General features: G+C 40.5%; 1 long non-coding RNA gene across 1 annotated transcript; it reads right to left on the bottom strand.

Annotated features, from left to right (window-relative positions):
• Positions 1 to 450: 450 nt before the first annotated feature.
• LOC138105758 (uncharacterized) lies at positions 451 to 4521 on the bottom strand. Its single transcript, XR_011148666.1, has 3 exons — positions 4401 to 4521; positions 1525 to 1628; positions 451 to 1388 (listed from the first exon to the last, which is right to left on the bottom strand). It is a non-coding gene; the product is annotated as an uncharacterized lncRNA (long non-coding RNA).
• Positions 4522 to 16498: the final 11977 nt, after the last annotated feature.

Genomic DNA, 16498 nt, shown 5'->3' with positions numbered 1-16498 from the left:
TTACCACAGACTGCTAAACAGCCATCCCTGGCTACTGTCAGTAAAGCAAAACTCCTCTGGGAGAAAAGCCAAAAATAGTTGTAACAACCAGAAAATATATTTCAATATAAATATACGATGCATGATGTTATTATTATTATTATTATTATTATTATTATTATTATTATTATTATTATTATTATTATTATTATTTTAAACAAAAGCAAATTGTAGTTATTTGATGTTTGGATTTTGCTCAAGAAATGATGCAAACTTTGAGGAAAATATTTTTTGCTGAAGAAAAGAGGAAAAATTTTGCCGATTCTCCCCCTCCAAAGACGTGCTCATTTTGGAAAAGAACAGATAAAACTGACAATCTACTGAATGCTGAGCACAAGTCCCATCCCTTTGACATTTCATCTTCTTGTATAGTGGTATTTCCTCTTGTGATAAAATATCATAGTCTCTCCAGCTTTGAGGCATCAGGTCTGGCTGAGCAGCTGTCAATGAACCAGACACCCCCAGCATGTGGTGACCTCCAGCATGGGTATGGACCGGCCCATAATGGAGCAGCATGTGCTTCTGAGCAAGGCTCCTCTTAGGAGGCACATGTTCCTAATGGCAGCTCCAGCTGGTGGCCCTCCCACTGCAGCAGGGCCTTGAGAGCTCCTCCCAGGGGCACATAAGGAGAGAGGGGCCTTCCCTGCTTATTAGAAGTCATTTGCAACACAGGACATGGATAAAAGGAAACAAGTCTTGAAAATGTAACTCAAGTCTGAAGTACAACCTTGCTTGAAATAAGTGCTTGGATGTCTGGATCTATTCAAACTGTGCAGCTCTCTTGAGTTTGTGGCAAATGGGCTGTGAAATTTCCAAGGCAATTGCCTGTTATGAGGTTATCCCTGCTACAGGGAGTGTAGGAAGCAACCCAAAGTTGTTTTTCGTGACTCTCTACGTGCACAGAAGTCCAGGAGACAGCTACTATTTGGTGCAGTGATTGCCATTAAAAAAAAAAGTCTGTCTATCCTTTTTTCTCTGCTTATTTCCCTTTTTTTTCCCATCCTCAGTTCGGTACCTTATGGTGACATTTGAACTCCTGTGCAGTGAAAGTGAATGTGCCCCTGCAATCTGGTAGTGCTGCACATCCACTTTGAGCTAGCATAAATTATTTAGCAGTGTTTCAGACAGCAGCAATCAGGTCAACACCATCCACCCTCTCACAAAGACAGTGCTTTTTGCTCTTGTCTTGTTTGCTTAATCTGAAAGGTCACTGCAACTGGAAGCATATGTTTATTCTTTTATATGGAAAACATAATACTACTTATTTCCTTCCTGAGAAGCCAGAATTGCTGGAACAACCATTTCTTCCACAGCATTACTGCACTTCTGCTTCTTGTCCTGTCTGGAATCTAGAGTTTCAAAAGGGCATAGAATAATGGAAAATTTATGATGAACATTTCTGGAAAGTAAAAAAGGGAAATATTGATTTGAGTTGTGTCTAAAAGTAAAAGTCATTATGTATTAAAATCAGTTCATCAGCCTTGCCTTTGTGTTCCCAGGGGCTGTCATCCAGAGCAATCACTAAGGCTTCCCAATCAGCTGTTTTGAAATGGTGCATTTTCTTTTTTTATCATCAGTTTGGCTTATCACTGCAAAATGATAAAGAAATAAATCTATATTAATGATGTGTACCCACACAGTTAATCCATCCTTTACTTTTAATTTAAGCTGTCAGAGTTTTGTGGCAGAGCTGTAAGCAGTTCTATAAATCCTGTATTTCTGCAGTTCTTCCCTCTGGATCCCCTTGGTACCTTTGCCAGAGCTGAAAGCAAGCTCAGCTGCTAAGGCAGAAATTGCACAGGTCTGTGGAACAAAATTTCCTGGTGCATGTCAAGAAAATACTTTGATTCGTTAAAAAGGTGAAAAATCAGAAAAAATTGACTTTATTTATATAGTAAATGGACTTTATTTATGTAGTTCTGCAAACTACACTTCGAATTTCTGAAATATTTTCTGCATAGTTTGAGTTTTAACTTATTTTAGCTCTGAGTCTCCTCTGGGGAATTTCTGGTTATTTTGAGAATGTCAGATGGGCAAGAACCTTGGCATTTCCCTGATTTCCACATTAGTCAGTGACCAGGAGTCTCAGTCTTTAAAAGCTCTTTGCTTTCTTGAAAATAGAAGTGATATTTGATGCATGTGATACCTGGAGACCAAGGCTGAAAACTCTGCACTTGAGAGTCTTCACGGAGCTTTCCTCTCAGTGTTATCCATGCGATCAACAACATTCCTACTCAGGAGTGATAGGTGAAAGGAATGAAAGGCACGAGGAAAAGTCTTTATAAAGAATAAAACAAATAGGCTAAGTTTTGCTCTTTCACATGGCTTCTAGCATGCCAGGAAAAAGAAAACAACCAACCTTCTCCAGTTCTTCAGACATTTTAGTGTAATGATGATAAATGAAAATATGTTTTATTTAGCTTTTCTTTTCTTTTTTTCAATAAAAAGCCTAAAAAGATAAATTCTTGCAGACAAAGAAATAATTCCTCATTAAAGTGCATTAAAACTCTTGCAGTAGTACCTCAGGTATGCCTGCTGTATTCTTACAGTACAATATTCTCCTCTTTCTTGTACAGCATTTTACTCCACAAGTTGTGCTCTGAAAGTGAGCATGAAATGAAGAGCTGGATGCTAGCTGGATGAATGGCAACAGCAAAACTAGAACAAGGAGCTCAGGCACCTACAGTGCATTGTAAGCAGGTTTTCTTTAACCTCTGGCAGGAGCTTGCAGAGCAACTACCTATATTCAGTCTGAAGAGGAGTGGCAGTGTATTCAGCCACCAAATAAAAACCACTAGATAGATCAGTACCTTGTAAAGTTGTTGTCCATGGTGACCAAGACTTTCTTTTTCCTTTTTTTTTTTTTTTTTAGCTAGGGATGTCATTATGGGAAAAGGGTTTTTTTCCTCCACTGGAACTATATGTGAAAAAAAAAAAAAATCTGTCTTTATTCATTATTTTTACATTTCTCTTAATAAAGAGGTCATCTACAATTTCTTCATTTATATTTTTCATCCAAAGAAAATCACTTACAAGCCACGAAGAAATGACCTTGGAGGTCCATAAATCAATGTGACAGGTGATTCAATCAGCCACATGCCTTCTCTGATTTAAGCAGCTGCTGACTCTCCTGGAGCACACTGAGAGCAGGTCCCAGCGGCCCTGCCAGTGATGAAGGAAGCAGCAGGTTTGCACTTTTAAAACCACTGAAGCCTGGCTGAGGAAATCACTGACACAAGTGAAATAAGAGTGACTGAATATTTAATTTGCATGATCTGCTGGCACCGTGCACACCTCCACACTTCGTTTTCTCCTCCTGTGTGCGCCTTCAGTGTCGCTGCAGAAACTGCAACTCCTGTGGGGATTTTATTTCTACAAAGTGATACTTCAAGTTCATGACTGCAATTTTTGTGTAATTCCCAGGCAAGCACTTAATGAACTTTAAGAGAACTGCAACAAGGGTAGGGGAAATACTGTTCAAACTCAAATGGGAGACACAGAACTGGACAGGATGCTGAGTGCCAGGAGACCTTCACCTGGTGGGCCAAATTCTCCTGAAATTCAGAGTGGCTCATTATATCAGAATGGCTTACTACTAAATTTTTATGGCATTGCTTTGGATTTTTTTCAGATAGATAAAATAAGAGGGCTGAACAGAGTTGCTAGGGTCTAAGCAAAGATACAGTTTATTCCTGCAACAAAAAAAGTATACTTCATCTACTGTGATAGCCCATATTTTTCTCCTCACTTAAAATTTATTTGCACATTGCTATCTCAACATTCCTGGTAAATTCAACAGTTCACGGTGCTTTCCCAGCAGTGAAACCTGTCTGCTCAACTTTACTCCTTCAGGACACCAAAGGAAGCACAAAAAGATTCAGGAAGATTTTCTGTGAATGCTCAAAAGTCCCATCTTTGAAAGTGAGTTGCCATTATGCTCCTAACTTTGTAAAATCTAATTTGAATGAGTTTTTAACAAGCTTTGGGAACTAGCAGGTTTCATATAGTTACTTAGAATCAAGTCTCTGAGTCTCAGTACCATTTTTTTTAGTAGAAGACATTGTACAGATTAATTCACTGAAAGAAAATGAAAACATGGAAGAAAAACCAGAAAACTGTCAGCATTATTTTTGTAAAACTTGTAAAATTCATCTCTTTCTTGGTGGAAAAGCAATGAAAAAGTTCTGAAATGTATGTGGAAGAATTCCTCTAGATCCTGGAACATAAGATCTGTCAGACTGCCTCTACTGCAAGATCCGTCTCACCCAGTGTCCTGATTTAAAAATACAGACAGTGGAAGCTCAAGGTAAAAGACACATGAAAAGCAGCAGATACTTATATAAAGCAAAACCTTCCCTTACCTTACCACCTCCTGTCTCACTGCCTTAGCATGTGGCCACCATCCTGATCAAGTGGCAACTGCCTTGCCAGGGCTCTGGATTGCACCAAATTCAAGCAATAGGATGGGCCACATGCACATTTCACCTAGAAGGAACAGCTGATTTTTCATAGCATGGCTCCTTTTTGTCCTCTCCTCCACACATGGTTTTGATCAAAGCCTAATTGGGGAAGTTTTGTGGCTAATGCTACAAAGAAAATCAGACTGATTTATTGCAATGGTCCATTTTGTCCTTGAAACGGGAAAAAAATGGTGCACAAAAGTTTTGAAGGATGTACTTGCCCACTTTCAGGAGGAAAAATGAGAGGTCTCTAATCCCTTTCTCTTATGAATTATTTTCCTTCTACTCACTGTGTTTTCCATCATCATTATTTTTTCATGGATCTGCTTTCTCCAATATCTTATTGTCATCTTTCCTCCCTCAAATAAGTCCATTAAGCATGTTCAACTTCAAAAGCTAATATGCAGAGGTGCTAAAAACCACTGACACACACATGAACATTAATAATGAGCAATGGTGAGCATGGTCTTATGCTTTTTCTCTTTAATTGCAGTGCATCAGCTGCATTAATGTAAGTTGCCTAAACTCCATCCCACAAAATAATCCAGACTTAGGGAAACAGCTGCCCAGTCCTGATTGTTTCAGGCAGGCTTCTTGTCACCTTCAAAGTTGTAGTTTTCTACTGAAACCTCAGCCAGCAGTGGGGAATATGCAAGTAGAAAGAGTGAAATATTGAAACGAAGATCAGACCTTCCTTTGGCATAAAAGACTCTCAAGTGCAGTACACCGTACATGCAAGAAATCCCTGAAACCAATCTATCCTCAGGCAGGTTGCATGACTACACTATTTTGTGCTATTTTTACTTAGATGAGATGACCAAAAGACATGGAAAATATTTAGGAAGAGAATATGGACCATGCCTCTCAGATGGAAAATTAACTTCTGTGAAGGCAAGGTGAATTTAAGGCTTGGAAGAATAGAGATTGCTGATTGGATTAGGGAAAAAAAATAAGAAAAAAGAGAGAGGAAAGATTTATGGTACATTCATGCTGAAATCCATCTGAAATGTAGGCAATAATTCTTGATTGCCACATTTAGTAGTTAAAGAACAGATTAAAGGCTACATTCTTAGTTAAAGCAGATTAGTTCAGGTTTATGCATGTCAATAGAGGTTTGCATAGGGCAAGGAGAGGGCTCTATATTTTCCTAAGTGTGTAGTAGATTTGCCTATTTTCATTTAAATGCTAACAGTGAAGTAATTTGGGGCAGAACCGTGGAAGAATTAAAGGAAAAAACATAACATGGGAGCTTGTGCCAAGGCTCCAGCTGCTCAGAAATGACAAGTTCTGAAAGTTCTCTCTGAAGCTACAGTGAAACACTTCTGTCTATCATTTCATCTGCTTCAAGGATTTCCAAAGAAATACATCACTACATTCCAAAAACTCAGTCCTTTCTCCTGTATTGCTTCACTTCTTGGAATATTTTTGACAAGTCTTCCTCATAAAGTAAGCCTGGGGAAATGAGAAGATGAAAAAGAAAAGTTATTTCTAAGGAGTAAAATTACCAAATTATTCTTAGAACCACAGAGATGACAAAGATAAGGGTTTTTTTTTTTTTGGATAAAATCTGTAAAATATTAGTTGCAAAAAAATTATAGAAACTTTATTGGTTTAATGATCGTTCCAGGCATGGTATTTTCTCTATCTCTCTTTATCTCTCTCTCTCTCTCTTTTTTTTTTTTTAAACTAGTAAGATCCCCACTAAGGGAGTGGGCTCTAGGTTACTGTCATGTCACATTGTGGGATCCCAGTCCACCCTACGGAGCTGCTCCTCCTCTGCTGATCACTCTAGCTGATCTCCTGCTCCTCTGCTCTGCCTGATCTCCAGGAGTTGGGGAGTAAAGACTAAGGACAGCCATTTAAAAGAGGTAACACTTTGCAAATACTTTCTCATTTCAAAGATGTGACATTTTACAAAGACTTTCTTTTCTTTCAGGCTCCAGTTTTTGCACTCCAAAGGTGCAAATTATTACCCTGCATTAAGATGACTCCAGAACTGCTTAGAAGTAGTTTCTTAACTGTCATTTTTACACTTCATGAAAGTGTAAAAGGATGGGTTTATATTTATTACAGAAATGCTCCAAATGTGATAACACAAACAAACACAAAACACTTAAGACACTTAAGGCCAATCCATTATTTATATTCACGCTCACACCTCTCAACAAGACATCACTGGACTCTTTCCCCACTCTACACATCAGAAGATCAAACTTTGGGCTACATTTTTTGTATGAAACATGTCTTTCACCAAGATAAAGGCAGCAGACAGAAGTGCAAGTTGTGAGCAACATATGCCCCATCATGTGCAACTGTAAAAGTCTTGTTCTGATGACTGGTAAGTCAGGCAGATTTTTTTTCTGCTAAGTAAAAAAAGTAATTAACTCTTCCATTATGTGAAAGAAAAATATTTTTATCTCATTGTCAAAAGTAAATACTTCCAGACATTTGATCATGACTCTTGTAGCAAGGTTTGTATGGAAAACAGGAATGGTTTTCTATCCAAAATTTCTAAGGTACCTTGAGGATGATGTTTTCCATTTTTGGTCTTTGCTCAAAAGTACAAGCACAGCTCTGTCAGCTCATAAACAGTGTAATAAAGATGAAAAAGAGACTATGGTCTTGCAAATTAATCCAACCATGCTGGAAGAAGAAACAACTGAGTTTTTAACTTGACTTGTATTTAATCCTCATTAATATCTTATTTGGTTTGGATGCAATAAGAAGCAGGAGCATGGGAACAAGGAGAGTGCTGGAGAGATTCTGATCATTATTCTCATTAGAGATGGGAAAGTTCACTTTTGAAGGTGGATATTTTGAGCATCAGTAGACAGCATATAACAAAGCCTGCTTTTCAGAGTTGGTGAAAAATGTTAACAGTAATTCCACTCTTTTGTCTGACATGCCAAAATCTTTATGTTTCTCTGAAATTTTAAATACATTATACTAACCCATTTTAAGGAGGCTTATATTTCTCTCTAAAAACTCATGCAAGATACTTTTCTTACTTTTCTTTCATTCCTTTGGCAATTTATGAAACAGGGGCAAAATAATGGCAGTAAATGCCATCTCTGAAAGCTCAAATGACCAGGAAATGTAGTGGTTTTTCAATCATGTTGAGGCTTGAGGAAGTGAGCATAAATCTATTTATTTCAATGCAATCACTGTCAAACATGCCACACTTCTAAAATTCAGAGCATTATTTTGGAACTCTTTAGGTGCTCAGTTCAATTTTATCAGCATAGTATAAGTTTGAGGAACCTTGGCCTGTAGCAGTATTAACTTTTTAATCCTCCAGACATCTCTGAGAGATGGGTGGTCGTGTGCAAGGTTTTCTGGCTTTAGGGAGAAGCAGAGTAGGGACAAAACATAAAACAATCTGCTCATGGGCAGGTGGCAATTCAGAGCTGTCCATGGCTCTTGTGTTGTGGATTTGGCGCCAGCTAAGGGAGTTCCTGGTCTTGCTCCATAACGTCACATTTCTAGACTTAAGCATGCATGGGCTGGGATCAGGAACCACATAAATGAACCATACTGGTTCATTAAAGGAATTAAAGGAGTTTATTCTAGCCCTTCTCTGAGTTGCAACTGGTTTACAACTGAGAAAACAAATGTGTCCATGTGAGGTGAAGAAGGATAATGTGGGAAGAACCAGCTGGATTATCTACGACAGAAGGGAACAGTTTAGACTGACATAAGTTCCAAACAAAAGGTCTGAGCTGGCAGAGCCAGGAGAAGAACATGTATCTTCCCGAAATTTATTTGCAGAGGCTTGGGTGATACATGTCATATCTTGTTTATCCCAGTATACCACCTGAGTTTCCTACTCAGTTCTTAAGATCACCCTCAAACACTAAAAATTTTCTTCTAGCTTTTTCTGCACATTTTCCTTGTTTTCACCAATACCATCTGTTGGGGTTTTAGTCCTAGTGGTTTATGGCTGAATATTTAAGGAAAACAAAGGACCTGGCTGCTCTTTTTGTTTCATCTGGAGGTGTGGGCAGTTCGGTCTTGGTGTCCAGAGAGAAAGGAAGCTGTTTTATTTCTACGGCCGCTTTTCTTTCTGCTGGAGAAACACGGGGATCCCAACCCCGCCTTCCCTGCCCCTCTCAGAGCCGGGCCATGGCTGCCCTGCCCCGCCGCTGCTTTGAGCCTTCGCTATGTTGTAGCTGTGCTTGCCCTGCCTGTCTAGACCTCTGGGGGGGGTTCTCCGTTTGGATACATCTCATCTGCCATCTGGGATTTGTGCTTGTCTCTGCCGCTCCAGCTTGCTGCTCCCGAGGGTCCAGATGGACACCGGGACCAGCTGCCCAGGGGTTCGTGAAGCCTTTGTTCCATCCCTTCCCGGGATCCCAGGCCGCCATTGCCGCGTGCTCCCCAAGCTCACTACAGAGCGCCCCCTGCAGCCGCGGGGGAACCATCGCACCTGCCCTGCTCACCGGGAGCCGCCAGCGCCCCTGCTGGCTGCGAGCGGAACTGCACCCAAGGGGAAAGGGCCCGACAGCCGAGAAGGCTGGGACTGGGTTTGTGATTGTTTGCTGTTACTGCCAGAGTTATTGCTGTTTGTTTGACTGGTTATATATATAATAGTAAAGAACTGTTATTCCTATTTCCCACATCTTTGCCTAAAAGCCCCTTGATTTCAAAATTATAATAACTTGGAGGGTAGGGGGTTGCATCTGCCATTCCAAGGGAGGCTTCTGCCTCCCTTAGCAGACACTTGTCTTTCAAACCAAGACACCATCCAAAGGAGGTCTAAAAAAGGTGACACAGAGCTCAAGAAGGGAGGGAGGAGAAAAAATACCCCATTCATATGACAACTTACATATGGATAATAGTACACAGTGTTCGTCAGCTGCAGTTAGAACCAGGTCTCCAGAGTTTTTGAACCAATGTAGTAAACTGGGGCCAGGTCCTGACCAAATCTGGGCTGAATTTCAGGTGATCTCACTCCCTCTCCATGGGCTTCACACAAAGTTTACATATTATTTCAGGGTGGTTTGGATAGATACTGTGAAGGTGTGAGCAGATGGATTTTATTTTGTTTTTAAGTCAGAAAATATCTAAATGCATTAAAGTCATGAATGCTCCAAAGTGAACACTGGCCCATGAGCCTCAAATTCAGGTTTTTATGCAAGAAATGGTGCAATACATATTACTATGATATTTGGGTGGCCAGTTTTCTTATGATAAAGAATATAAAAGACAAGCAGTGCTTAGGATGGCTTTCCATACTAATACAGTGACAATCACTAAAAGGTCCCTGTTTACTAATAGTTATAAGGGTTACCATGAGTCTTTTGTACCTGAATAAATGTGAGATGACACATGAGATGCACACACCTAAGCCCCATGTGAAGACTGAACATTCTAGCACTGCTTGGGCTAGGACATGGCTAGATAATACAGCAGGCAAAGAGGTAGAATAATGTTTTCACTTTTCTGATAGTTTCAAAAGCAGAAACTGAAATAATCCATCAAATGCATTCCAAGGGGGGACATGGCAAAGCTATCTTTGGATGGGACACACCTGCTATAACCATGACTTCACAGAGACTAACTACTGATAATTAATGATTATGATCCTCAGACAGGGACAATTGTTCATCTGCTGAACTTCACTCAGTGTCCTAGTCCCATGACTGAATGCAAAGAGAATGGTGACTCTTTCCATATTGTATTGAACCCATCTGCTTTCACCCTTCAGCTTAATAAGCTACTAAACCCTAACGCGCTGTTAAGACAGTCATCTGACTTTGGATGTCTAACAAATTAGAAGTTCTACTGCAGAGCAACATCACTGCACTCTTCTTTCTGTTTTTCTTAGTTTCATCTGGTCCAATAAACGTTCAACATTCTTGCAGGGATACGAGCAAATGCAGGGACTGAGAGAAATGAGGGGAGGGTGCAACAGTGCCAGGGTGTAGTGCCTAGGATTGTTGAGCCTGAACCGTTTGGACAGTGCAGAGGTGGAGCCACTGACATGAGCAGGACAAGCTGCAGTCCTACCCATACGAAAAAAGAGCCATGGTATGCTCTTGATTTGTCACCTAACCAAATGACTCTGCTTCTCAGGACTTCCAGGTCAGAGATGCCAAGCTTCCTCTTTCTGCAAGGGCAGCCATGGTTTTGGGAATTCCCTTTGAGCCTGTATGCTTTGGCAAATCCGCCAGTTTTCTCAGAGGCTTCTGTGGGCTCAAAAAGGAAGGCAGAGAAGGTACTCCAAACCTCAAAATGGCCTTCAAGTAACAGCTGGGAAATTGGAGCAGGGACCCAAATCAAACACATTCAGAGGCTTGGGGAAGAGAGTCACTCCTTCAACAGCTGGCAAGGAGAAAACAGAGGGGACTGCTGCACTGAGAGGAAGGTGATCTGCAAATTTCCCATTCAAAAAATCCTCTGGAATGCACTTAAACCCTTTGAACTGCACTCCTTTGATGGTCACAAACACACTCCTGCACCTCAGTTTTCTATCACATTCCACAAGGTTTAAAAAAATTGTTTCTATATAAAGCTATTTATTTAATTCTTTTAATCTCTTCAAGTGTATTTTCTGTGTTTGTTATTCAGTCCTGATCTTTAGATCTATGGGATTAAATTTATATTGTAGAAGAACCTGGAGTGTTTTTTTTCAGTTTTATTTTATTGAGGAGGAAAACCCCTCCAAGTTTAAATTACTGAAATAAATACCAAATGACCCAAGCAGCAGTTCATCAAGTTCACACCACTACAAGTCAGAGCAAGCTATGGATTTAGAGAGCATGAACCATGAGAACAATTGCAACATAGATCCAGTGAAAACTCCAGTCCCTAAAGAATTGCACAGCTGTTTTAGGCGGTCTACATCTATCTTCCCTGGGCGCATGCTTTGATCATTTTCCCACAATGACATTTATTTCAGATTTTGTGACCTCTTTCCTAATTCTTTGTTGCCTCACTCCTTGAATGCATGGTTTCTTCTTGTGCCCTATGCAAAGTGAGTCTGGGGTGGTTGTAAAAAGCCACTGAATTGAAACAGCTCTACTGCCCATGGGACATTCACTTTGTATAGGAGTGCGCAACTCTCTCTGTAGCTCTAGGAGGCAAAAAAATAGTGGGTCTTGCTGGGTGGTTTTCTACTCTACCCCTCCCCTGCCCTTTTTAAAAATCAGTTTGCAATATGGTTCATGGCCCAGCCTCACAAATAGCTTTACTGCTGCAATGCAGGGAGCAGCATGGGAAAGCTGTGGCCTTAGAAGTTAAAGTACAGAGCAAAGGAATCTGCTGAGTTACACAAAATTCTTTTTAAACTATGAGAAATAAAAAGATAACTATCCTGGCTTTAGCATGAGTGTATTCTGTAGGTTCAGTTTCATAGATGGTATATATTATATTGGCAAGAACTAAAAAAAAACCCCATTCATAAAAAGAATTCTTTGCCACTGGAGAAGAGCAATTTCTCTGTACAAAACGTCAGTCTTTATGAGGCTACATGCAAGTCTCATTTCAGTATCTTATATCAGTATCAGTCTGTGAGAAAGTTCAGGATAACCCATTGAAAGTGTGAGGGGAAAGATGCTTGGTGATGTTTATTCTCAGCTGTTCTGTGTTGGCAGTGGGCAAGTCCCCCTTAGTAAATCAAGGAGATACAAGGTCATGGATTTTACCCCATATTTTGCAGGTAATAAGTCATCAGCCCAGCTGACAGGAGGTAACTCATTTACCCATGAAATACACCTCAGCTGACACACCCAGTACCTGATGTCATCAACCAACTCACACCTTGTTCACACTCAAATCCTGCAAAGACCTTGTACCTATTACCATCACATTCCTGCCTCTCATCATTCACTCCAGGTTCAGCTTCTTCTCCATCAGAAGAGTTCTGAGACTGCACCTTCCCTTATCCAAGGAAATGTTTTAGTCCAGACCAGAAAGTTGAGATGTCCCTCACTCCCCTTTGCTGAAGAGGTTTAGAAATGAATCAGACAGATGAAGTAATTATTGCCATTATTAACAAAAATTACTAAATAGTCCTAAATCCATAATTACTGCAGTTCTTAAAAACAAACACACAACTCTTGGCCTCACAATGAAATTATACAATGTAAGGATACCTGCTGCAACTGGCAGGTGGCCTCCCATACATGCACTTGTTCAGCAATCACACTTCTTTTTTCTGGAAGGGCTTAGATATTTGCTTTGAAGCTCAGCATGGAGCTAAGGGGAGCAGTTATCACTAACCACTGCATGGTCATCTATTCTCATTTTCTTTAAGTCCCTTTTGTAAAATATTCCATCTTCTTGTAAGCTGCTGCTCTAGTAAGCTGCAGCAAGGTTTTTGTGGATGCGTGCTGTGCTTTGAATACAGAGTAAGCCATGAGGTTGCTGTGTCAGTGTTTGCCTCATGTGAAGCAGCTCTTACTGCGTTTTCAGTTTGCTTCTTCTGTTTTCAAAAGCTTAATGACTATGGTAACAAGTGTTGTTGGCTTTGTTAAGATGCCACCATTAAGGAAGAAAGCAGTATGTAGTGTCCTAAATAGGAACCTCTAAACTATACAAAGTTTAGTCTAGCTACTCAGTTTAACTTGCTCTCCATCATCTGTGAGGGGCACTATTCATCAGCAGTATTTTCATTTAAGACTCTGAATGTATATTGAAATTACCCCAGCAGCTTGACTGGAAGAAGAGGTCTTTTTAAATCTGCACTAACACATTAAGATACTCAGCAAACACATGTGTTTTGACATTTATAGGGCTGTATGATTTAACTTGAAAACTTCAAGAACTTGAAGGAACCCTTTTTTTTCCCTCTCAAAAGTACAAGGATGTTGCCAGCAATTATTAAAACCACAGTGCCTCAAGGCACAGTAAAACACCTCTGTTCTTTAAGTCCATTCTAGAACAAAACCCATCCTCATCAATAATATGGATAGGTGAAGAATAGTTCAGAAGCAAGGGAGAGGAAGAACACATTTTAGCACAATTTAAACCTCACACTGAACACCTGAAAGCCCCAGCAGTGCTAAAAGCCCCTCTGAGAACAAAGCAAGACAGGCAGCAGAGCAGAGGACACCTTACAAATGTCCAAAACAGGCAGCTCCACTGCAGCGGAAGGCTGAGTACAGTCAGTTTCTCAGATGGATCCCAGCTCACAGCCTGGAAGTCCTGCAACAATGCCTCCAGAGATATGCAGTGTGAGAAGGACAAGTATATTTGCCTCCCTTAAAAATACAGAGCGTTTCTTGCCCAGATGCCCCTTAGAGATGCAGGGTTCCTTGGAAGCCCAGGGGAAAGAGAGAGAAATAGCAGGACATGGCGATTAGGAGCCACCCTGGAAAATCGTAAAGAACATATTCTAAGTCACAAGAGTGTGAACCCATTGTGTTCAGAATTGTGTGTAGAAACACAAATTAATTTGGGTAACAACCCCTCTGCTGCACTCCCCCCCTCCTCACAGAATTTAGTGGATATTCACTTGCAGGGCAGGGTGCTGGGGCAGGAAGGTAGAAGAGATGCAAAATTCACAAACGCGGAAGCATTTGCAAGTGGCGCAAGTTCAGGGAGAACCTGGGGTGTGTGGAGGGTGTTGCTTGATCCTCAAACACCACTGACTTATTATATGCAATTTATCCTCAGTGAAGCCTTCTCTGGCTACCAGCAATGCTACAGCAAGATGAGATGCAATAGAAAACACTGTCTGTTAAAGTTTTTTTGAAAAGGGATTGAGAAAGAAATTGTAATGCACAAACAATTTGTTCAGTCTTTTTTTGGTCAGAATGTGAGTGGTTTAGCTGAATTAGAGCTGTGGGGTTGCCCTTCAGTGCTGCTCTGAAAAATTCTTATCAAGAACTGAACCTTACCATTTGTATTGGCCCAGCTCCTCCTGCTTTTCAGAAAGCAGTAATTGCACACAGCTTGCTTTACTTTGCTTCAGCTCTCCCCCTGGGAACCAATACTTCTCATTTCAGTGAACAGAGCTGAAGCTGAGAAAACGAAGCCTATTGTTACTTGAGCTTAAGAGGTGAAAGACGTTTGGAAGTTTTATAAATTTGGCTTAGAAGATGAGAGCCTTTCCTACCCTCACCATCCACTGGGACTAGCTGAGCTACAGGCTTATGTTTTGATAATATGGAAAAATACTCTTGCACAACTGCAAGGGCACCATCCTTCTCCAAACACCTTTGTCCATTGAGCAGACCTCTTTGGCAGCTCCCTTACAATTACAGTCCGTCTCAGGCACTGGGTATACCATGTATCCTGATTTCCCCATGGTGTTCAATTCAGACTGAGCATAAATGAGCCATAAATGCATCTCAGATGGGAAATAAGGCTTCTAACAAGCAGAGCAGAGAGGATCTGAAACAGTCATGCCATTGGAGGAATGAATGCAAAAAGTTTATTTATTTTTAATGCAGAACTTGCTCTAGCATTCCCTAGCATTAGTGTGAATAGCTGTCCACACAACCATGAAGTTACTGCTCACGGCATCACTTCTAGGCCCATGGTGTACTAAAGAACTTGCATGAAGCTAGTAAGCCACTGGGCTAATGCTCTGTGCTCTGAGCTAGCTAGCACTCACTGCAACTGCCTCTCCATTTCCTAACAACCACCTTTGCACATACTAGAGAGCTGGAATACACAGATCTTACCAGTGGAAAGATGTGCATCTCAGAGACTACAGAATTTCACAAGATATGCTGGCAAATCTGTCTTCTGTTTGCCAGAGAGGCATCATATAACTTCTGCTGCAAACCTTCTTGTTTGTTGTATAAGCTAAGCTACCTTGAAGCTGTGGGACACTCTCCTCTTCCCTTCCTCTTAAAAAGACATCAGCTGAGCCTTCTCTCTTTGCAGTCTCTGCCACCCACACCTCTCATTTACATACAGCTGGTTATTGTCCTGTGAGACTTACGCAGGTGAAGGGCAGTGTGGGCCAACCATCTTCAGAGACCAGGCCTTGCTATACTTCATCTAAGTCCAGGTTTGCAGTGGCCTGAAGCCTCCTAAGTCCAGTCCCTCTTTTCCATAACCCTTTCCTACTTGGGAAACTGCAATAAGGAGTTTCCCCAAGAAAAAGCACGAGACCAGAGGTATTCCTCATTAATGTCCTAGATCCTGTAAAAGAAATCCTCTAATCAGAAGTTGATTTAAGATACAGGATTGGTTTTCAAGTATTCCAAATTCTTGATACTTACCTTCCTGGCTTGGTGTGAACCTACCACACAAATAAATGATATTAGCAAAACCTAAAGATGTCTTGAGTGCATTTGGACATAGAGTTTTCAAACTCATAACTGTTTCTAACATTACTGTAGGTTATTCATCACTCACATTATTCTCCTACACAGAATACCTAGCACTTGGGATCCACCTCTCTAGTGATTGGTCCACCAAAGTTTTCAGATGCTCTATTCTACCTCACAAATACTCAGTAAGTTTGACACATAAAAATGTTTAGGAACTTTAACATGTATCACAGCTGAACCAAAGGGATCCACACCGTTATTAGCTCTAGAAATGGCAAGGAAATAGTAATCATACAAGCACAAGCAAAATGTTGAAAATAGTCCCTATCATGGCATTTCTACTTTTGCTGCAGGAAGGCAGCATTTTGAAAGCTTTTTACAATTGTAAGGGATTAAATTTTTCAAAAAGCTGCTCAGGAAATATGTACTGCCAAGAAAGTCCTAACTTTGGGATTTTACAAAACATTTATCTGCACATGGTGAAGTTTGGATTTCTGACAGCTCATACATCAGGCAATTCTAACCCTAGAGGTCTGTCTTGTAAGAATTGTTTTTGTTCCCTTTTTTGGCCTTATTATTTGGCTTCTTATTCTAGATCTGCGATTTTAAACAAGCCTTTCTTTCAAAACAAGACATATTTCCTGCTGGAATTTAAACAACAGTCCTACAGCACTACATGAATTATCCCCTTAGACAAATGTCAAAATATATAGCAACTCAAAACAAAATAGTGTCTACTGTCTTCAGTTCAGACTTACAAGCAATAAACTC

Source organism: Aphelocoma coerulescens, chromosome 2 (assembly GCF_041296385.1).
Source record: "Aphelocoma coerulescens isolate FSJ_1873_10779 chromosome 2, UR_Acoe_1.0, whole genome shotgun sequence".
Classification (NCBI taxonomy): Eukaryota; Metazoa; Chordata; class Aves; order Passeriformes; family Corvidae; genus Aphelocoma; species Aphelocoma coerulescens.
This window is presented reverse-complemented; position numbering and strand designations above follow the sequence as displayed.